This window comes from Pagrus major, chromosome 23 (assembly GCF_040436345.1).
Source record: "Pagrus major chromosome 23, Pma_NU_1.0".
Taxonomy (NCBI): Eukaryota; Metazoa; Chordata; class Actinopteri; order Spariformes; family Sparidae; genus Pagrus; species Pagrus major.
This window is the reverse complement of record NC_133237.1, coordinates 6,840,272-6,858,662: the sequence shown is the minus strand read 5'-3', so window position 1 is coordinate 6,858,662 and position 18,391 is coordinate 6,840,272. Positions and strand designations below refer to the sequence as shown.

The following is an 18,391-nucleotide window of genomic DNA, read 5'->3' as shown; positions in this document are numbered from 1 at the left end:
GCCCACCCAGACAGTCTCTGATGAAAAGCCCTGTTTTTGGTGAGGAGCACGGCACACAGAAACAAAAGCTTGAAAGCCATGAAACAAGGCCCGTCTGACTGCGTCTGAGAGAAAATAACACACAACTCGATCCAAAGGAAGGCACACTGTATCTGCTGTTCCACGCTGTCTTATAATGTCTTGCTGAGATCACCCTTTCCAATCAGTTTAATCCCATTTCAGCTCTGTTCACTCAGGTTGTGACAGGCTGAACTTGCAGGCAGATGCACAAATACGGTAAACTGCTTCTACTCTCGGCCATCTTTAAATTCAGTTCCTTGCGAGAAATTTGACTTTTAAGACAAAAAAACAAATAAAAAGGCTCTCAGTCTTATGCACATCCTAATTAACTTGTGTGATATTAATTTATTCAGATCAGAATCTAATTCAAATAAATATTTAATTACATTTTTGAATCAACAGGTCTGAAATCTGTCGAGGGTTTGAAATTCTCGATGCAACAGTCACACTGAGGGCAGACAATGCAGGCAACTTGATGCATGTGGGGCAGCAGTAATGCACCGTTAAAGTGTGTGTGTGTGTGTGTGTGTGTGTGTGTGTGTGTGTGTGTGTGTGTGTGTGTGTGTGCAGTGTGTGTGTGCAGTCGGGCATGGAGAAAGGAAGAAAAGGGTTTGGAGAGGAGAGAAAAGGGGGAGCAGGGGCCTAGGAGGGAGGGCAACAGACAACCGGGAAGAACTCGGGCAAGAGAGTAGGGTGACTTGCAAGAGGTGACATCATCCTTAATTTGAATAATCCCCCAGCCTGGGAGGTGATTGGCTGCGCTAAGAGAAAGCAGAGTTCCCCTGCCATTCGCTATTCAGCCCTTTCAATTCCAGCATGGCGCGCTGTCGTGGTGAATGCTGCCTTCAAGGACACGTAGTAGCCTCCTATTTCTGAGGTTGAAAGTGGTGAAGAAATTGCTTTAATAATTCTGAAATTCTGAAAATGTACTCTTTAATATACATCTGGAAAGATCATATGGTAGGATGTATTTTTACAAGAAGGCACTGACACCCAGATCGAAATTAATGGTCCAATAAAATTCAGTTGATATGGCCTCCATGTTCTGTCTCTACAGGTAATTAGTTCCTGTTTTATGGTTTGAGGATGTGCCAAGCATTTCCACACGCGACATAATGAGCTAAACAACCATTTCACCCTCCATTTATTTATTTGCCAGTAAATAGACTGGTATTGCAGAGAAAGGGAGTAGAAAACAACCTTGATTAACATTATGCGAATGATATCATTGTTGACTGGACTAACAAAATTTGTTTTGTTCTCAGTCATTCCTCTTTTCAAATTTTTTTTTCTTGTCACACCCACGACCGACCAGCTTGGCAGGGTGGATCCTGACTCCATACAAAGACATCGCTAATGTTGGAAAATGAGACTTGTCAAACAGGTGTAACTGATTTATTATATATTAACTGCTGAATGTCATTTAGTTATGCCAGTATGGGCATGGCATATTCTGTTACAAATTTGGAATTAAAAGGCCACTCTGCCAATTTTGTACATTAAAATCAGTTTATTTGCAATGGTTATAGCTAACAGTTGTAAAATGTCTTCTTTGGCTCTGGGGGGAGCTTTGTACAGTCAAACGGTCATTGCAGTTATTTAATATCTCGACCTCTAAAGCTTCAGTTTTTCTTTTGGTGCAACATTAAATTTCTGCAGTAGCCAAACGCTTCAACTTAAGTATCACAAATCAGCTGACTGGGGCTGCAACCAATTTTTGTTTTTTAATCAATTAATCCGCTGACTAGTTTCTCAATTAACGATTTATTGCTTGGTCAGTAAAATTTTAGACAATTTCTTGGCCAGGACCAAGGGACTTCCTGCAGTCTCCACGGGTTGCCTGGCAACTGTTTCCAGACAAGAAATAGTCCAGCACAAATCTACTGTAAAAACGGAAAATTGTCATTCTGACACTTCAGTTTGGAAATTAAATATAACGTGTTAATTAGACAGCTTTAAAAGTGCTGGTAGGTGGATTTCCCTTTACCACACCCCTGTTTCCCTAGGTTCCTGTTCCGCTAGGCTAAGCTAACCTGCTGCTGCTTCATATTTAGCTGGTCAGCTTAAAGGGGAACTGTGTAGTTTTGGAGAAGAAATTCAAACTCAGAATTTGAATGTTTACAATATTAATGAGGTAATAATACAAACTAAGAAATATTACATTTTTCTAAAACTGAATAAACAAGCTGTTCTCAGAGGAAAATAAGGTCCCAGAACACTGCTTGAAGCTAGAAAGGTGGCGGCATCCGCCAAATGTAAACAAAGTAAAGCAGTATGAAACTGTGTTGTCCTTTAAGATCAGTTTGTTTATTCAGTCATGAAAACGAGGAAAGTTTGTTTATGTGGTTTGTTTACTACATAGTGCACTTTTAAGGTTACCTCATAGTTAACGGTTTCAGTTTTCTTACCTAACGTTAACTCATGGTAAGAAAGTGAATACTCATCTTTTGCCACATCTTGAGTTATTCCATTACATTATCAATCAAATATCAAATAATTCTGAGCATGTTTTCCTTCAGATTGACAAGTTGATTAGGCTAATTAACTAGCTGTTAGCTGAACAACTAACAGTGAACCAGAGGCACTTTGGGGTCCCACTACACCAGTAGGGCCCTGGTGTTGCAGATGCTGGCTCATTCATGTTGGAGCGTTTTTTTGCTGCTACAACTTTCAAAATGATTCCTGGGCTATTCATTGTTCCTACATTTATAGCAGCACCTGAAGGCAGCGGCAGCCCTGTCCTCTCCTCCGCCTGTCCATCCATCCGTTCACCGGTCTACTATCGTGTGTGTGTGTGTGTGTGTGTGTGTGTATGTGTGTGTGTGTGTGTGTATGTGTGTGTGTGTGGCAGAGAGAGAGAGAGAGAGAGAGAGAGAGAGAGCGAGGAGTGAAGCGTCATTCTCCTCCTTTCTTCCTTTCAGTGAACGCGCATCACTTGTGAGAAACGGCGCCTGAGACCCAGAAGTTTCTCGTCTGCCGGCTCGGCTCGATATTCGATACTCTTCAGTTTTTTCCCACCCCGGTTTCGTTTTTATCCTCATCCTCACTTTCCTTTTTTTTCTCTCTCTCACTCGAGGATTCAGTCGGGGTGTAGTACTCACACAGGGCGTAGCTGGAGAGGATTTCGCTAGCTCGCCGCTGCACTGACTGGTAAGGGCGAAATTGTTCTAGCTTCAGCTAGCATGCTAACGTCACTTAGTAAACTGCAGCCAGGCTAATTAACGTTAACGTTAACGGCCCTTCAAAACGTGCATTATGTGTCGCTTGTTACGGCGGCAGAGTCTCAGCTACCGTGTTATAACTCGTGCTTCCCCATTTTAATACCAAACAGTGTATCGGAATTGCTGTGGCTCTTTGTGTGAATGAATATTTCTGTTAAATATGCAGTAGAAAATGTCTAAAAGCTTGTGTTTTAGTGTCACCTCATGTGTTAGTCGATGAGCCGCCTTGTTTCAGTGTGATTCCTGTTGAAAGGGGCTGATGGGGCGGTGGCAGGCTGCGTGGTAGCTGGGAAGTGCTCAACAGACCTGTTAGGCTAACGTAAAACAGATTAAGGGTTTTTATTTGTGCTCTTTCTCATCTACAGAATGTGTTCACTCTTTGTGTAACCATTTTGTCTGCCTTTTCCCTCCCTGAACTTTTTTTTTTTTGTTCCTTTACCTCCCCTCCTTCTCCATCCTCCATCGCGGATGCCCATTGTTCTGTGATGGGCCAAGTGGTGTGAGTGCTGAGAAATGCTTCACTCGCCTCAGGGGGGGAAAAAGCCGGCAAATTTAGGGCTGATCATTTTGCAAATGCCCACTCTGTTTTCACGTCAACCAAACCAGAACCACTGGGGGCAATTTGTGACATGTTAAAGCAATAATTTCCCCAGACCTTGGAGGGAGCGTGGAGAGCTGAAATATCTCGGAGAGGGTTGTGCACAGAACTCAAGCTGGCATGTAATCAGAGGTGATTAATGTCACCCCCAAAAGTGATCGGCTATTGTGGTGTGAGAGTTGAGGCTGGAGGGCCCCGGAGCTGCTCCTTCACTGACTCTTTTTGGTGAGTGAGTGAGTGCAACAAGACAGATTACACTCCCCTCTGTAGAACAATGGGGAGGAGAAAGCACTGCCAAAGCCTGGCCAAGAGCATTTAATAAACTGCAAACATGCAAGGATTGGAAATCTTTATCCTTTGCCCACAGCTCTATTCTCCTTCCCTGAGGTGCCCAGACAGTGACATAAATTGTCTCAGTCTTTGTGGCTAAAGTGGGCATGGGTGGGTCAATAATGAGTGGTGATCGACCGTGGGGTATTGATGTCATCCTGAGTAAATGGCATCCCGGGGCGACTAATATGAGCACTTTTCAGGCTCGGCCACGCAGGGCTTGGAGACACACCAGGACTCTTAAGTCAGATGTGGGCTAAGCCATCAGCCAGTCCCCCCCACCACCCCTCCTCTGTGCATGGATGAGAGAATGGCTGACTCACAGTGTTGGTGGATGAGGCAGGGAAATGGAGGACAGACAGGCGGCCTAATGCAATCATATGAAATTAAATTTAGCAGCCATTAAAAACCGCACTGTGTTTTTATGAAGTTATTTAAGATGGTCTTAAAAAGCTTGTTAGTAGGAGGATGTGGATTACTGCCTGAGGCGATGTGTGTGTGGAGAGAGGATTTGTCAGAAACTGTATATGAGTAAATGAAGCCGATTATTGTAATTGTGAATAAACAAAAAAAGGTACAACAAATTCTTTACAATAGTCTTACTTCCATTGTGGAATGGACTAAAGTTACATCTTGTCTTTATTGTTGTGTGTTTTTAATAGGATGTATCACTCCGTCTCTTGTCACTAGTAGATCTGCGCTCTGCTGGTCGAGCCAGCATCAAGGGTGTGTGTCCACAGTGATAGCCGCCCATCGCAATAAGAATGAGAGCTCATTGCTTTTATCTGAATTAGTCCGACATACAAAGAGGGGGCAGACACTAAAAATGTAGCTGCTAATATGATAATATTAGATTAGTAAATGTAACTATTAAATAGTTGTAATTTTAGTAATGATTATCAGTTAATTATATATTGAAATTCATGGTGTTCAATGTAATAATCTAATGTCAGCTTACAGGTATGTAAATGCAAAGAGATGCTTGTTTGTCTTTGATCTATATATTTTTAAGTTGATACTTTGGTTTTTTCAATATTTTTTATTGTCAGTAATTTATTATATCAACTAGAGCCCGGACAATTAGTCAATTATTGAACACACAGTTCAAAAGAAAATCAATCCCAAACTATTGTGATTATCTTTAAATTGTTTTAGTAATTGTTGTAACCAAAAATGCCAAACATTCACTGGTTACAGCTGATAAAATGTGAGTAATTAGTGTTTTTCTTTGTCATATAGAAAACTGAATATGATGGATTTTGGACTGTTAGTCAGATAAAACATTCCATTTGAATATGCCACCTTGGATTCTTAGAGATTATAATGAGCATTTTTTACTATTTTCGGACATTTGATACACAAAGCACTTAATTAATTGAGAAAATGGTTGTTGGATTAATAGATAATGAAAGTAAGTGTTAGTTGGCCCTAAATCCAAATAAATGATAACTATGATGACAATCTTTTGTTGTGGTCCTAACAGCTACACAAGGAGCCACTTTAATAACATTTCTTGTCACAGAATATTTTCACATAGAACGCCTTTGAATCGCTTGTTTTAGTTCAATTTAAATTCTAGTAACCTATTTTGCCTCCAGCTGGCCTCTCGACCCATGCCACCGTCCTGAGAGGGGAGATGATTGTCCCTTTAATAGCCCCGTCTGTAGCTTGCCCTTCGCCTAAGGACTGGTGCAGGGTGGGTGTGTGAGTCAGAATGAAATCCCCCCCAGCTCTGAACTTCTCAGTTGTGACAAGGACAAGCCTGTGCTTCTGGTCATCAGGCTTTTTTGAGCCTGAACCCGTGACCGTTGCACTTCATGGCACCATTAAAAATCGCCACCATCATCTCTAGTCCTGTTTTAATCCGTGGCAAAAACAAAACAATAGTTTCTTGTTCAGAGATTATCAAAACACCAACAGAAATTGTGTTTGGCTGAATTTCTTCCTCTGTATTCTGGCAGATTGAGATGCAAGAAAACTGCCACCGGCACAACAGCGAAGATAAAACGGAGATAAACTTTGCTGTCGCCTATGCTCCCAGTCATGATAGCAGCTCTGGTTGTCACAGTTGTCAGGGTATGCAGTTGGCAACTGGCGGTGTGGTTTTGAGGCTGTATTTGCCAGCAGCTGCAGTAATTTGCTGTGTTTGGACGCTCTGAATTCCTCTGGTGGGAGGATGGATAATGGACATGGTTCACAGCCCTGTTGCTAGGCTTCAAGACCAAATTTTTCATGGCACAAAATGTGGTAGCAGTGCACGGTTGTTTGGTGTAATGCAGCCTTGGAGATGTTAGAAATGGGGCCAAAAACGTACGTTGCTGTGTCAGTCATAAGGTTTGCTCTACCACCTGTGGCTCTTTGTGTCTTGGGGTCCCTCTCTACATTGACCTTGCTGTACGTTTGCTGCTCCAGCCCAGTTGCTGATGTGGTCAAGATTATGTCGGAGGAAACCCAACCTGCCCTCACTATAACCACGTGTGGAATGATAGGCATTTGTGCCAGACACCGGTGCTGACAGAATGATAAACTCCCTTTACCATAGGCAGCTGTAGGAGCCTATTTATTTCACTTCTCCAGGTGACGCTTAACTCTGGTGGAACTCTGTCTCAGTGTATTTAAATGCTACAGTGAAGATGCATCTCCTTGAAGTACTAAATGTATGTCTTTATGGTTGCTGTGGGTTTTATGACAGTTTCTGGCAGTTAGTAGGCACATGTTGCGGTGTTTTGAGGGCCGGTTGTGTGGTTTGTTCTTGTAAAGCAGTATTTAGTAGGTGCTGATCTGGTCAACCATCCAACCAGTGTGCCGTCCTGCGAGGGATCAGATTCCATCTGGAACGTGCCTTGTTCCACTTCAAACAGGAGGACATAATCCTCTTACGGACGCAGTCGTTGCACTTGTACTTTACGTGCGCGCGTGCGTCCGCGTGTCTCCGCGCGAAATCGAGAGAGAGAGCCCAGGCCTCTCGGGTGTGTTTCTGCCATCCTGTCCAGATGCCTCAGTTCTGTCCTCTCCCTCCGTCTCTGTATCTGCTCTATCTGGCGTCATTGATCCAAGCCACCAGCTGGTCCTGGGCTGGCCTGATCTCATTTACCCCCAGAGAGGAGCTTGTTTGTGGGCAGACGGCCCATTATGGAGATGATCCAGCAGCTCTTCAAGTTACAAATTAGCCTTAGTTTCCCTGTTGCCACTCTGTCAGGTCCTCTGTCTCTCTTCTTGTCCCGCTGTTCCTTGCTTGCCCACTGTCTCTTTCCCTTTTTACCCCTCCCTCTCCCCCATCCTCTCTTTTTATTGTCACTACTATCTCTCTTAACTCCCAGGGGAGAGAGCTAACAGCATCAGAGGAACTTGCCTTCCTAATGCACTTCCTCTTTCTGTCTTTTTGTCTCTGTCTCTTTCTCTGTCCTACCCATCTGTGGAGCTGCACGCCTGGCTCCCCGCTTCCTCCCATCTGATCAATATCCACAGAGTTGAGCTCTGCGCTGCCCTGCTGGTCGTCCCTGCAGGCGGTGGAGATCAGCCAGGCTGTAGCAGGGCCCGCGCCGTTGGGGCCTTGTTTGTAGTTGGGCTCTGTCTCTGCCCTTATTGTTTTGGGGCTGACGGACCCTCCAGCCCTGCCTCCCCACAGTATTGTCTAGTTTCTGGGACATACTGACGCCTCTGTTACTGTTGCACATCCCTCCCTCGTTCTTTCTCGTCTTTCTTGGGCTACTCTCTGTCTCTCTCTCTGTGTCCCCATAGCTGTGTCTGTGTACTGTTCGAGGGCCGTCGAGGCCGACTGTACAAGATTAGCATCTCTCTTTGTCCAGGGTTAACAAGCTCTGTCATGTGTTAATCTCCCCGTCCCCAGGGGGTCGAGTTTCTCCGGGCCTGGACGCACCATGGGAAGGACGGGTTTTGAGTGTTTGTATGTGTGTTGTGTGCATCGGCTTGTTTGGTGTTTGTAGGAGGGAGGGGTGGTGGTGTGAACGCAGACAATGCACAGCCCTAAACTGTGACGGGCATTGTCATTCTCTACCATTTGCAGCAGTATCACTTGTCTTTTTATTGATGTATTTCATTACAATGAGAATTTTGTTTTACAAATAGGCGCTTATATATTTTGTAATCTCTCAATTTCAGTTAGGTTATTACTTGAGGACATTGTAAAATCTTAGTGTGAATCCCTAAAGAGTCCTTAGGATTAGTACCAGCCTCTCTGATCACATGTTTCTGTGATCCAGGTGTCTGTCACACAATCTGCTGCTCTCTCTCTCTCTCTCTCTCTCTCTCTTACACACACCCACCAGCAGCCGAGCAAACAAGGAGACAGAAAAATACTTGTTCCTTCCTCTCAGCGGGGTCTTTGTTCTGGCTGGGTTTGTATTATTGAGCCTCCCGGCAGCCCACTGACCCACTGGGAATCAATTGGTAGGAATGACAGTACTGTACAGCATTCAGGAGTTCACTTGACAATGAGCATGTGGGGGGTAGTACTGGTGTGTTTGTTTGTTTGTTATGGTCCGACTCTGTGCAAGGGGTAGGCCTGGATAGCTAATGACATTAGGACATCAGTGGGCACATTTTTCTAAATGGTTTATCTTGAAGTCTTCATCCCTAAGTATATTTTCATCCACCGGTTTATATGTGCATTTTGAATTTGCATGTAAGAAAGGCTTGATTGTCATTGTCAGAAAAAGTGTAAAAATGCAAAAGTGTGATGGAAACTTGTCTCATTGTTTCAGGTTGATTTGTCTCTGACATCTCAAGACAACCGTGTTCTGTTGTTGCTGGGCCACCATTGTCCAGATGAGAGAAGATCTGGGTTAAAGAAAAAGTTAAATTATTACTGTACACTGAAAGCAGTCAAAGAATAGCAGCAGGTGCTTTTGCCCTTGGATTTATCTCTAAGGCTGCATACAGGTTGCTCTTCCTTACTGATGGAGGTTGATGAGCTGAAAGAAGGACGTCACCTCCTCTGCTTGTTTTGAGGGGAGAAATCATTTAACCTACATGAGTGTTTACTGTTAATATTGGTCCAAAAGATTATAGAATAGGACATAAATCAAAGCTAAGGTAGCAAAGCACAGGGCTCTTTATAGTCAAAATGCAACCATAACGTAAAATATCATAAATCTCTGGGTTAGTACATTAACAATACAATACAATTTTGTTTCTTACAAAAGTAATTTCTTATTTGCTAGATTGATTTAAATGTCACTGCAGCTAAAAATACACATTAAATGTCATGTTTTTTTAAGCCTAAAACATGCAGAGGAAAGTAGGGCAACAATAAAACACCTTGAAGTTACAACAAAGACTGAGAACTAAAGTTGCAACAGTCACTGTCGATGAAGACACAGGATTGCATAGTTGGCCAGATTTTTGACATTTATCCTGAACAACATTTTGATTGAAGCCTACGTTCTGTCCCCCCTCTGCTCCTCTTAGTTGTTACCTCACTTTCTCTCCCTCCCTCCCAGCTTGCTCAGCCCTCCCACAGTCTGTGGGGAATGCCATGGAGAGCAGCAGGCTTTGTTTGGAGTTTATTTGTGTGCAGGAGAGAGGCGGTTTCCTGACCTTAGGTCGGGGGTGTTTGGAGAATGTGTGAGCTGTGATTACAATCAAGTGGATGGAGGCAGCGGGACCACTGGCAACCCCCAGTTGGATTCATCTGCCTGTCATGTACCTTCAGCATCCCCTCCGATTGCCACACATAGCACCTATCATTTGTCTTCCTCCAGATTTATGTACATCCTCATCAGGGACGTGTTTGATAATAATTGGCCTCCATCTAATGGACAGCTCTGAGAGGCCTCAGGGTCCTCCGGAGTTCAGCAGCGAGCTGTACTGATGTGTGCTGAAGCTGAGGAAGAGGCGGTGACATGCAGAGAAACCATCCCACTTAGTGTCATGAAAGGGAGTCAGTGGTTGCAGTGATGGTAGATGGAAGTGGTGTTAGCTGTGAAGTTGTTTGCTGTGATCCTGGACTGCTGCTGTTATATAACTGTGTGCTAATGATGAGGCTTACTTTGTAGATTGCATGGCTTTACTTGACAGTTAACAGTCTGAAATAAATGTCCTCATTGACTGCAGAGATAACTCTGTATTTCTTGTTTTCTACCTGTCCAAACAGCGTGTGTCTATGAGAGATAGTAGCTGTTGCAGCTGTTAGTCTGGCGCTGGTGTCCTGCCAAGATTTGGCAGAGAGTAAATGAAACATTAAGCAGTGGGTTGTCTTTGCTGCACATCATTACTCTTGATTCAGTTCTCTAAGAAGTAAAGACGGATCTCTTGCCCTGCCAATCTGCTATAGCACTCATCTTCTTGCATTTGTCCCTCTCTGCCAGCCATCGTGTATCTGTCTGAAACCCTCCTTCTAGTTTCTGATTAAATATTGTTTGTACTGATATTGGACTGTTTTGTCAGTTCATCTCAGTTTTGATTTTGGGTGCCAACCCATCCAAATTTAATCTTTCTTTCAGCATTTTTGTTTCAGCAACCCATTTGCCAGAATGAGTGTTGGCAGTGTATGTTTCTGCAAACCACAGATATGTTGCAACTTTACATATCTTTGGGTTCAGTTTTATGTTGTGACAACTCTGAGCTTATGGTCTGCAAACATGGCTGGAAAATGTGCGGACATCTCCTTAAAAATATTCAGTGGTTTCATGTTGTCTCGAACAAAGATCTCTCGCTAGGCAGTGCTTGGCAGCAAGCTCAGTGTAACGTGAACGTGACATGACAGGACAAATTTGAACTTTTCCCTGGTTTGCAGAAACCTGAAATGCCAGTATTTTATTCTGGTGACTGGGCTGTGCAGTTTGCAAAGTTCCAAATCCAGTTGCAATTCTAAATCATTCTTAAATTATTTTATTGTGAGGGCATGATGAAATTAAGTTTGCAACTTATGATAATTTCCATGGTTGAGCAATGATAAACACATAATTGTTGTGGATTTTCATCTGTCGTATGACTTAATTGCACTTCAGTTGTGTCAAAGTTTTCACAAGAAAAAAAGGCATTGTCTGTGGATTGGACAGATTCCAATAGAAGCCACCACCAGCCAGCACCATAGAAGCCATGGGTCTAAGTAGCTCTAAATGGGGTGGACAGTTGACTGAGACTACTGTTGTGAGTTAGAGTAGGTTGAATAGAGAATCTCAGGCCCCATGCCAGCATGTGGCGTCTTGAATCTGACATTCTCCTCCTTGTAAAGAGGAGGAGTGATATATGCACGCACGCACACACACACACACACACACACACACACACACACACACACACACACACTCGTGTGCCCAAAAACATACTCACTTTCTGCCTTATTTTATTTTTTGTCACAGTCACAAGTAAAACTCAAACATCAAATCTGAGTCGACTTGCATCAGCCCATTTGGCCATGTGAAGTGATGCTGTAAGCAAGAAAGCACTGAATTATTGAAGCAGTGCTACTTAAAGCTTGCAGAGTTGTTTGGAGCTGTTGTGCCATTTTACATGACAACAAGAAAGGAAGAACAATAATGTCAGAAAGTATATGGATATGTTTTAATTTGATTTATTTCAGTAAGTTGGATCAGTCAGCAAAGGAAGAGACATTAAGCCATTCCCAGTTGGGAGGATTTGTTGTCTTTCTGTTTGAGACCAATATACTAAGTTTCAAACTAAGCAAACATGCATTTGAATCAAAGACATTCAAGACAGTGCTAGAATTGACCTGTTTTGACTTTTTATGATTTTTTCATCACATGGTTTTTCCCTTCCATTATGAGGTCTAGGTGCAGCACTTGAGCTGTGCCCTGCCACCATCTAAGCAAAATGAATGTAAAGTCAATGTGGAGAGCATCAAAACTAACTAAATTACTTTCCACAAATCTTACGGTTGTAGTTTGTCCCCAGTGGACTTCTTTAGCAAGTCTTGTCCTTAGGCTTTTTGGGTGTTGTTTTCTTTATTATCTGCTCTAGCTTATCCAACTTTTTGTACACAGATCTGTTACTAACAATGGTCCAAAATAGCCGTTAAGTAGGTGCACCTATGTCTTCCACAAACCTAGGGAATACTCTGCATTACTTGTGTTTTGTGAATCTGACCCTGGCTGAGTCAGTGGAAAGAGGATGGTTTATTAACAGTGTCAAAGAGCAAACAGCACAGCTAAACATCTTATGTTTGCTGCTCCTGGAAATAAAAGCTGTCAATTACAGGGTCAGAGGTGACTCAGTGCTTGTTAAAACTGCCTTCAAAAACCAGAGCCGACCTGCTAACATCCTCTCCCCTCACTGCCGACATCTCTGCTCCGACTCTCCGCGCTTTTATGGCATTAGTTGTGTCTTGAGTATTTCAGTCAAGCTTGGACGAGTTCATGTCAGTATTAGCGGATGGCTACATCGTCTACAAAAGCTCACTTTCTTTTTGCATCTTTTCTACCATCTTCAACTGCCACCCCACCCCCACCGCCACTGCCTCCTTCCCCCACAATCCCTCTCTTTGACTACTATTTAGAGTAGGCCCCGGGGATAGAAGAAGGCTCACAGAATGCATATGCGTGTATGTGTGTGTGTGTGTGTGTGTGTGTACACAGTTGTGTACTGTGAAAGCAGAGCCGACTTTCTACCACAGCGATTCATACACAGCCTTGGATGGTTGGTTGGCTGAAGTGAGGGAGTGAGTGGGGGCACTTTGATTTAGGCCTTTGTGAAGAAAAGGCGAGGAGTCTCTTGTTTCGAACCGACAGTGGATGTGATTAGACGTGAGCACACACCACAGCCCAAGAGCAGATTTGACATTATCTTAACATTTAGCTCATTAATTTTAATCTGCATAATGAATCAGACCTACCCTTTGCACTAATGTCTTCAAAAGATTCAGAACTGTGGTGTTTTCCTGTCAGCAGTTTTTTTAAATGTAACCTCCTGCTGTATTGTAAACAGGCATGTTTTGTGCACCCCCCCTGCACACACACAGTAGTAGATTGTATTTAAAGCAAAAAGGGGGTCAAAGTAGCAGTTTTCTGTTTAAATATGCTGATGACCTGATTATTCAAGAACGGCATGTTTGTGTCTAGACAGTCAGAAAAGCTGAGATCCCTCAGCGGAGTTGGATGCCTTCCAGTTATTGACAATATAGGCCCAAACACTGCTGTGTGTCAGGGATACACACACGAGTGTGAGCACACACACATTTTGTTAATGTCCCAGTGTGGGTATTAGGAAGGGATGATGCCTCGGAGGATGATCTCACCTTGCCCATCATTAGCTTACTGCTCGAGGCTTGTTAAGCGTGATAATAATAACGACAACAATAGACTGTGCAGTGTTTGCCTAAGAGCAAAGTTTACAAAATCTGTTAAAATGCAAACCCCTTTTGATAATTGTGATATAAAAACAAGAAAGACACCTTGTATGAGTTAAAATTAACTCTCTCAGTAATATAAAATGTAAACTACATGCTGCACTTGTACAGAAACCAACAACACATCCACTCTTATTTACTGTATGAGTACAGTATCTTTTTACAACCCTAAAACTAGTAGAAATTAAAGCTGTAACATCAGAGCTAGTCCATTTAAGGGAATGGACCGGACCTAGCTGATCAGACAATTTATATGACTGATTCATTATCAGAATGTCAACATTGTGTGTGTGTGTGTGTGTGTGTGTGTGTGTGTGTGTGTGTGTGTGTGTGTGTGGAGGGTGAGGATGGGGGGTTTAAATCAGTCCTTCACTGGTCTTTTCTGACCCTGTGCTCTGACCGCTGCCTTTGGTGTTTGTGTGGGTTTGCTTTGTTCTCACTGACTGTGTAGCTCATCATTGAGGCTTGCAGGGAATTCGGAGTGGGATGCTGCTTGGAAGCTGCAACCGCATGACTTGGACCCATTGTGGAGGCCAACAAAACACATTTTTGCAAAGTCAACTACACTCAAAATTTTACACAAAAAAATCTGCCAACCCTTAAGGATACCAGTGCAAGGCTCCTGCTCCACTTCCATAATGCTCTTTTTTATCCCCAGCTATTGTTTTTAGCTGAGGGAAAAAAACTGCAGCCTGTTGAAGTAGTTATTCTCCTGTGGATCCTAATAGTAGGTCAGGCCAGGGAGCTGCCTGGTCTGTGGTAGCTTGACCAGAAACTATCAGCAAATAAGGCCATTTTATGTTTTATAACATCTGACACGGGGCGCTGTCCTTAAATGTTTTGAAATGGACCTAATGTAGCTGACACAGCCATCTGTTTGGAATCGGCTACTGGAAATGTGAACTACCTCACAAGCCATTATGTATCAGGTCATTGACTACACTTTGTCCTCAATGGGTTGGAAAAGGCAGCTTGTGTTTTACAGCCTAGGTTATAGCCTTTGGTGGATCCATAGATGGTGTAAGAGAGGATTTCCTACAGCCAATCTGGGTTTTCCCTTGTAGGTTCTTAAATATTAAGACCGTGGGATGTAAGGTGAATTTTACCTGGGAAAAGATGGTCTAAATGCCTCAGACTGAATTGGTCCACCCACAGTCCAGCTTGAATATTAAGAATGAAAAAGGACTAACCCATATGTAGCATTATGTAATGTATGGTAATTTAATCCCATTGTAACCCCCTTGAGTATTGTAAATGCACCATCAGCAGCTGTGGTTGAGATGCCAATGAACCAGCAAAACATTTAATCCCCAGTTGCTTTAGTGAAGCTGTTTAGTCGATAATGGAGAGTTGTGCCACACAGCTCTGTGGTCCAAATGTGTGTAATCGTATGAATGTGAAGCAGCGGGTAGAAAAAATGGGGGAATCTCTCAGCAAGATTGTCCATTGATAAGTAGAATTAAAGGATTATTCAAGAATGTAACTTTTTGGAGCTAGTTCTTAGAAAACATGGTTCAGCATTAGTGTGTATTCATATTACCATTTCAAGCAAACATTTGACAGCCTCTGAATAGGCCAACTTGCATGTTATATGAGCATACAGAACAGTATCCGCGTGTGAAAAACCATCTTTGCGGGCTTGAGCCTTCCTCCGTGCTCACAAAAGGGAGTTGGAGACAGTAACTGATTGAAAGTGCTGTTTGAAAGTGAATCACTCTCTTCAGTCTAATTACATTTAATGAAAACCTGTAATAGCATTAATGGGGTAGATGTTTCAGTGGGGAGTGCCGAAGACAGTAATTAGGGATGAAATTTAAGATCGTTTAGAGCTGTTGTAACACATATAAGATACAATAATATATCAGTCCAGAGCCTTATAAATGGAAAAATATGCGTCATGACTTTAAATAAGTTCAGAATGGTGAGGAAGATGCTTTGAGAAAGGTAAAATCATGAGAAATGTATGTACAGGGTCACTGGGGCATTAAGGGGTGAGTGCCAGGGTAGGAAATTCACTTTGGCAGCAAACCAACCATGAATTATAGACCGTCATTTCCGTTTATCTGGCTGCTGAAATATTGAAAGTGTCTCAAATCCCCTCCACCTCCAGTTTGAGTAGATAAAAAGTATGTTTCTAAAGTGTGTTCGTGCCCTGGTTTCCAGCCTGTTTATGCTTACTGCTGACTGATGGTTATAATGACGCAGGGCTGGCTGAGTGTGCAACAGAGGCAAAGAGAGAGAGGCAATCTCACAGCTGTCTGGAGACTTGCAGGAGAAAGAGAAATGTTCCTTTGGCTGTGGCGTGCAATCAGGATTTATCACTCTTATTTCACACACACACAGCAGTGTTTGGTACTTTGGAGAGGAGCGGTGAAAGGAACAGCCTGGGCCAGATGCTTAAGTCTGTAACTGTGGCAAGAACACCAGAGTCTGAAAAAGAGAGGAGGGAATGGTGATTGGACACAATCTTATTTCCTGGTTCACTGCTTGGTCAAATTAGGTCACTGTTGAAAGCAATACAGAGTCTTACAGAGTCAAACAGTGGTGCGTTTCATTAGAGATTAGAGATTTTGGAGCAACAAGTGGGAGAAGTTTGTAAAAAGTTTGTTGAAAGTTGAGAGGCTTAATGTGTTGCTGACCTGATGCAGTCAGCCCCACGCATCATGTGCTAAAAGTCAGTTAGAATAGCTTCCTGTGACGTGTTCAAGGTTGTAGTTGTATGGGGGATTTAATCAAAGACTGTTTGCTAAACCCCTTTACAAAACAGCAATTGTCTAAACACAGTTTATAAACTGATGAAATCTGCCAGCAACAGTTGTCACAGCCTTTGCCTTTCTGGCTGAACTAGAGGACTCGTGTCAAAAAGTACTAAATAATACAAGTGATAAATCTGCCAGTAGTATTATTATTATTGTAACCTGCATCATTATGGGCCACACGCGAATGGAAAGCTTCACAGACGTACAGTAGCAGAAGTAAGGGGCTTAGTAAATGATCAGTTCCAAGATTTTGTTTTATTTATTTATTTCTTCAGATGCCTGAGAGTGAAGTGAGGGATGAGTGTAGAGGATAAAGGAACCGCAGGTTGTCCAGAAACAAACATAAAAACAGTGTTGGACTCAAACACTGTCTCTGTCCACCCGCCCTCACTCACACTGGTGTCTGTGACTGGTTGTTGTTAGTGACATAATTAAGCCAACTGTCAGCATCTTGCAGCCTCACTGGCATTTAAAAACCCTTTGCGACCGAAGGGTGCGGCACGGATGGTTTCTCACAGCTACCCGTCATCCCTCTCTCAGCCTCTCCAAGTTCTTTTGGGTGGCGGCCTGTCGCACTAGCTGTGTGTATCAGTTCTTATGAGTTGTTTGGGATACACTGTTATTTTTTATATATATATATATATATATATATAGCTCAGTTGCTCTCTCTCTCCCCCTCTGGCCCTGCTCAGCTGCTCCGGCCATCTGTGCAAAGGAAAACAGAGAACAGAGGGATGGACGGAGAGCGGTAGTGGTGGGGGAAGGAAAGAAATCGAGGAGGGGAAAATGGTAAGGAGAAAGGGAGGATCAGTGGAGAAAGAAAGAGGGCCTTTTTGACATGTGAGATTTAGTTTAGCGGATGAGTAAAGGATGACGGAAGAGGGAAAGAAAGCCGAGGAAGAGTGTGCGGGAATTGTTTCCAGCAAGCTAGCGGCATAAAGATGATGTCTGTCCTCTAGAAATAGGACAGTGAGTGTGTGCATACAAGTTTAGGTCAGTGGAAACTAGGATGACTAGTAATGTCTGGATTTGAGAGTTAGATCAGCGGACATCAGCCAATAGTGAGCTCATTTTATGCCTTGTTTTTTTCCCCGTCTCTCTGTCCCACCTTCTCTTTCTGTTCCCATGCTCCACAGGCCAAGCCTCTTCCTCTGGGCTGGCCCCTGTGTCTCCTCAGAGTTTGTCTCACCACTCGGCCTCCTGTACCTCCTCCTCGCTCTGTTTGTAAACTTTGACAAGCCAGTTTCCTGTTACTCCCCCCACTTCCCCCCTTGCTTGTAAAAAACCTTTTCCTCTCATCCTTCCATTTGAGATGAGCTAAGGAAACGAAATAAGAAAGTTGTCTCATATTGATGTTGACAATGTCTGACAGCCTGTATTACAGATGGTTGCCCTTTATCAGGCTTCGTATGCTTCACGTCCCACTTCTTGTCCTCAGTTGCTCATGTCTCTTACTGCTCTGTTTGTGACCCATGAGTCAAGCTGTCTGACTGTCTTTGAGTTTATTGTACACGCTTTGACCCACTTAGCGAATACATCCTTGCCTTTTTCCCACCTCTTCCTACTTTTCTTTTTATAACCATGTCAGCCTAGTAGCGTGAAGCAGGCATTCTAAGCTTTTCTCATCTGTGTGAAGATTAAAAAGTTGCGTGTCTTAACATGAGTACAGGTGGCACATTCTGTACATACATGTTTGATGTATGTGTGTGAAATTTGCGTGCCAAAGCTTTTTGCACTCCCCCTTAAGTGTCCTATCCCAGAAAACTAGTCTTCCACACTAGTGCGTCTGATGCTGTTTTGTGCCGAGTTAAAAAAAAAAGAGAGAAGCCAACCCGTAGCAGCTACCCTGGCCAAGTGTGTCACTGAGCTTTTTAGTTTCACAGAGGGGACCATTTGCCACTGCACTGCAGTTGGCATTGAAATTAAAGAAGGCTATTTGTAGAATGTGTTGTTTTTGCAGTAGACATGTCCCCTCCTTCTGTGCTGCCTTAGACAGTACACACATTCAGTTGATCATAAAATGTGTTGATCTAATTGTCTGTCCTGAGGTTTCCCTCCCAGCACAACTTATGAAGCTGTGATGTATTTTTGCATG

The 18,391-nt window shown here is 43.2% G+C and overlaps 1 protein-coding gene across 1 annotated transcript in view; it reads left to right on the top strand.

The window, feature by feature from the left end:
- The first annotated feature begins 3,013 nt into the window (after window positions 1-3,013).
- The window catches only part of prr36b (proline rich 36b), a 31,533-nt gene continuing 16,155 nt past the window's right edge, over window positions 3,014-18,391 (top strand). The window contains exon 1 of the mRNA XM_073493640.1: window positions 3,014-3,210. The gene's annotated coding sequence lies outside the window, so the exon portion shown is untranslated. The remainder of the gene's footprint in view (window positions 3,211-18,391) is intronic.